Raw genomic sequence first — 5535 nt, forward strand, 5'->3', positions numbered from 1 at the left:
CTTTCATGGTATAAAGCTCTTAGTCTCCCTAATCCATTCTGTGGGTTGTAGATGTCATTCCCATCTAACATTTAATAACTACCTTTGTATAGCTCAAATTTGGAAGGTGATTAGGAATCCAGAATATTTATTGAAATAATTTACCTCCACTTTTATGTCAGTAGGTAAAGGGCAGACAAAGAAGAAAAGAATTAGGGGGTAGATAGCTTCAAATACCATGGCTAACAGGGTCACTTTATGTTCTCTGAAATCCAGCAGGACCATCTGCTGTTGCCTACTCTCACCAGGGACAGAGGCTCCTCATCCTAAAAGCAGCTGAAGATCTAGTGCTCAGGTCAGGTGCAATGTTCGTTCCAAGAAAGCACAGAGGCAATAGGCAAGAAAACTGCCTTCCAGGAAGGGGAAGCTCTGGAGAGAAATGACCCTGTGTCTCCTGAGAGAAGGTGAAAATGATTCTTGAGAGGGGAAACATGAGTAAATATGACACAAGGGCAATATTTGGGCCTACTAATAATGTGGCTTAGAGGACTTTTTTATGATTCTTGTTTTGGGAGAAGTATTGTAAAATCTTTCACTGGCCAAGGCAGACCTGGTACTGTTAGCTAGAGCGATTAATTCTACATCTGTTCTAACGTAAATAGCCAATAGGCATATTATTTCCACATTCCTAAAGGTTGGTGAATAGCAGTGGAATTAATTCTTGAGTACCTATGAGAACATGCTCTCCTCCTATTTATATCCCATCACGTTTTGTTTATTTTTTTCTTATAGATGAAACAGAAGCAGAGCTTCCACTCCTAGTCTTTGATTTCTTACTAAGGCAACTGGATCCTTTCAAAAATTGGAACTGAAAGGTTTTGGAGTTTCTATTATTTGAATGCTACAAAAACTGTGTAACTCACCAAAACTGTGATCCTGGATTTGATTTAGATACACTCCTAATAGTAACTATAACAAAGCATTTGTTAACATCCTCATGGGGTTTACTTCTGAGAGTAGGTCCTCCATCCAAGTCGAACTCAACTAGGGGAGGATATATACTAATGAAATGAATATATATATATATATATTCATTTCATTAGTTACTGTAGCATAGAATTGAACACTATTCAAATAGTAAGAATAGAAAAATATCACTAGGCTTTCAGAGGATATAAAAATGAATAAATTATAGTCCTCGCCCTCAGGAAGTTTATAATCTAGCAAGAGGATAAGACAGTAGGCTTACAGAGAGAGCTTCAAAAAAATACAATGTGGATTCAAAAGGAAAGGATGGGTTAAGGGAGAGACAGAGACTGTTGCTTTTGAGGGTCCTGAAATGTTAGCAGGAATGTATCAAGGCAAGGAAGAAGAACAGAAAGTTGTAGAGTGGCAGACATCTCAGAAGACAAGAAAGCATGGAATACTCCCACCCCATTGCCCGTGGTTCTCAACACTGATCTGTAAGCACTGCATGACTTATCTTCTTCTGAAAAAAAAAAAAATTTAAAACTGCACCAGATTTTTTAAATTCTGTTTTGTTTTAATCATCATGGCTGTTGATCACCAATCAGTAAGCAAACCCTTGATGTTATCTGGGCATAACAATCAAAAGAATCTGAATAAATCAAGCTAATTTAATGGCTAATGCGAATATGCCTGATCTTCTATTCATGATTCATCCTGTTATTTGCCAGTTGACCCCAAAGTAGCAGTCTTTGACAACAAAAAGACAATGTGCAAGGAGACCTCAAAATTAGGACGTGCCCCTCAGTCCACACAAATGTGGTGTTACACAAGGCCATTGCCTCAACTTTACCAACAGATGTTCCAGCAAACACTCCCTTAAGAATTATCCGGAATGACTATTTATTTGTGAAGTTACATCACTCAGTGTTCATCTTTCCTCTCCCACTGATATCTTTCCTTCAGAAATGTGCAAAGAAAAAGCAAACATAATATAATACACATGACAAAAACCCAGCAGAACTAACCGTAAGCAAGGAAAAGGGTTTCATGTAGTACAAGAGATGGGACTTTACACTTGAACTCAGACATGCTCAAATGATAACCTTCTCTATCTCTCCATGTTGCCCTGCCTATAAAATGGGGCTAATTCAACTCACCTAGATAACTCACAGACATGATGGGAAGATTAATTATTCAGGGTTTATGGAGTGCTTTCAATATGAAAAGCACGATGTATGTCACAAACAGAGGGCTGTGACTTCAGGGGAGACAATAAACAGCAGGCACAGATGAACTTTTAAAAAAACAAAGGCCCTATTCTCATGTAAATACTCAGTAATAAAAGCTATGGAAAGAAAGCCACAGGAAATATAAAATATAAACAGAATATTTTCCATGAGGAGTCAGCAGATTTTATCAAGTTAATAAATTATTACAATAGAGTATATAAAATCAAACTCATGCAGAATCAGACCAGAGAATATAACGTGTGGCTGCTGGGATTAACTGGTGGGAAAGATCTCATTGATTTTTGTAGAGCATTGGATCTGGGAGATTTTTAAATTAGGCAAGGATGATGACCCAGTTTGGGTGGGAAAAGCTTAGAGGTTCCCAAGGAAGAATACAGCCCAAGAAGAAATCTCTGGAGGTAGTTATTTTTAACCTTTCAGACCTGCTTGACATGAAGAGAATTCTGAAAACTGAAGGCAAAAAGTAAACATTTTAATAACTGTGGCATCATTTCTCATTGTTGTGACCCAAGCAAATAATTTTAAAAAACAGGCAAAATCTCTTTACAATTAAATAGGGATTTGAGGAAAATAAAATTGAGCTTGCTTTTTTATATTTACCAGTATATGAGGAAACAAAGTTGGGTGAATTTTCTCTTGGACTGTGACTCAACTAAGAAATCCTTGTGCAAAATAAAAATCATAAGCATCAAATACAAAATGTATTAGAGGTTAAGTGTACCAAATTTAAAAATCAGTGGAAACATCATAGGAGCAATAAGACCATGTTTTTTTAACTGTACACCAGTTAGTTATTGCCAAAACAATGCTGCATAACAACCAACCATAAAGACTAGTGACATATGACAATATAAGCATTTGTTCTAATGTTTCTTTGAATCATTTGGTGTGGTTCTACTTCACATACCACACTGGATCTGCTTCTCCTTGAACCACTCAGCTAGCCAGGGCATGCTCAACTCATGCTTCTAGACTCAAAACGAAAAGTTTTTTTTTTCTTCCAAAATTACATATAAAAAAAAAATCTCTGGAAAAATGGTCCAGAGACAGAGACCAAGACAGACATGAAATACAGAAACATAAGCTTTTAACAAAACCTTTGTTACAGAATAATGATGTTTTTCATTTCCTTTCCATCTATGTGTATATTTCCATAGTATGCACATGCATATTATGCATATGAAAATCCTAATGGCTGACATTAATCTATGTTCTTCTTAGTGATAAAATAATCTAAGAAAATTTTCTTTTTAAAGAATTTTAAAATAGCCCTATAACATGAAGAGCTCAGCTCCTTTGAGAAGCATTCCCCACACGCTGAAAGGTTTTGATTCATTTCTGCATACAGCAAGTAAACTCTTAAAAGGCCTTCTACCAAATGGCCATCTCTAACCATAGAGGTGAATTCCATCTCCACGAATTTGGGTGGAGTTTCAAACTAATGAGCAGTGAAGGCAGCAGCCCCAGGATTTCTAAGCCCTCACCCTTTTTAAAAGATTTTATTTGACAGAGGGAGAGAGAGCCAGCAAAAGCAGGGTGAGTGGCAGGCAAAGGGAGGGAAAAGCAGGCTCCCTGCTAAACAGGGAGCCTGATGTGGAGCTCAATCCCATCTTGGGATCGTGACCTGAGCCTACCGCAGATGCTTAACCGACTGAGTCACCCAGGTGACCACCGCCCACCCCCAGGATTTCTATGCCATCTTCATCATCTCAATTAAATTTATAACAGAACCTCAGGAAAGTTAACTGCTAAACATACTTTCAAACTCAACTACCCAGAGAGTATTTTCTATCTGCAATATCAACCTAAAAATAACTTCTTAAAACATTAACCAACAGTGCACCTGGTGGTCCCGCAGATCTGTCTCTTACTTCAACAGCGCTTGGACAGAACAAACTCAGGGTACACCCTTCCTACCAGCCTCCAACCAGCCTCCAACCTTCTCCTGTTCACAACCTTCAGAACCATCTTCAGCCAACACCCTATCCTGAGCTTAGCTTCTTATTACCAATCAACCATGAGCACCCAGATTCATCAGAATTATTCCCCTCAGGTGGAGGCCACCTGCAACCTCCTGGCCAACGTGCATCTGCAGGCCTCCTCCACCTACCCCTCCCTGGGCTGCTAATCCGACCAGGACCATGTGACTCCAGGGGGCTTGGGCCACTGCCAGGAGTCGGCTGAGAAGCGCGAGGGTGCGGAGTGTCCCTTGAAAATGCAAAACCAGCGTGGCAGCAGCGCTCCGGTCCAAGACGTGCAGAAGCTGTCCCAGGATGAGCGGGTGAAGCATTGAACACCATGCAAGCCACCCTGGTTCTGGAGAAGAACCTGAACCAGGCCTGTCCGGATCTGCACGCCCTGGGATCTGCCGGAGCTGACCCCCAGCTCCGTGACTTCAGGGAGAGCCACTTCCCGGGTGAGGAGGTGAAACTCAAGGACATGGGTGACCACCTGACTCGCTTCCGCAGGCTGACCACCCCCAGGCCGGGCCGGGCGAGGAGCTCTTGGAAGGACTCACCCTCAAGCACAGCTAGGAGCCTCTGGAGCCCAGCAGCCTTCGAGGGGCCCCTCCGCCCTGCCCTTGGTGCCAGGGCTTGTGCCTGAGCCCCCCGGCAGCCACTAGGCAGCGTTTTAACCCCCTGCAGCCCTCCCCCAAGCTGTGGACCAGGTGGGAACAAAGCTTTTTGCAGTAAAAATAAACAGGTAAAAATATATGTGTATATATATGTATACCTATACATTTATATTTTATATATATGTAAAACTTCAACCCATCACAGACATTGATAATGTTCTATGCTGGCAAAGAATTATGCACTAGTTACACTAGTGCTTAATATTACAATATTTACACTGTTGACTGGGAAGTGAATTTAGGCAAGTTTTTGGAAGGCAGTCTAGCAATGTGTATTAGGTAGTTAACAGATACAGGAGACTATCATACCCTTTGATCCAGTAATCCCTCTTCTAGGAATTTATCAAAAGTAATTGACAAAAAAGAAGTAATTGACTAAATACAAAAAGTAGTATAGAAGTGTACATAAGATGTTCATTGTTCTATTGTTTATAATAATAAGAAAAGTAGAACCTATTTAGATTCTCATCAATGGGAAATTTGTTCAATACCATGGAATATTAGGTAGCTATGAAAAAGAGCAACATTGAGCAGGTGAAAATACCCAAGATATATTAATAACTGAAAAGTATTAGGCCAAAGACTAGAATATTGTGTATAATACATATAATACACATATTTATATTTATATAAAATGTAAATTCCAAATGTGCTTACATATGTAAGAAAAGCTATATACCAAGCTGTTAACAATTATCTCTG

At 39.8% G+C, this 5535-nt stretch overlaps 1 pseudogene; it reads left to right on the top strand.

Moving 5' to 3' along the window:
* Nucleotides 1-4215: 4215 nt before the first annotated feature.
* LOC112925679 (ferritin light chain pseudogene) lies at nucleotides 4216-4732 on the top strand (annotated as a pseudogene).
* Nucleotides 4733-5535: the final 803 nt, after the last annotated feature.

This window comes from Vulpes vulpes, chromosome 13 (genome assembly GCF_048418805.1).
Source record: "Vulpes vulpes isolate BD-2025 chromosome 13, VulVul3, whole genome shotgun sequence".
Classification (NCBI taxonomy): domain Eukaryota; kingdom Metazoa; phylum Chordata; class Mammalia; order Carnivora; family Canidae; genus Vulpes; species Vulpes vulpes.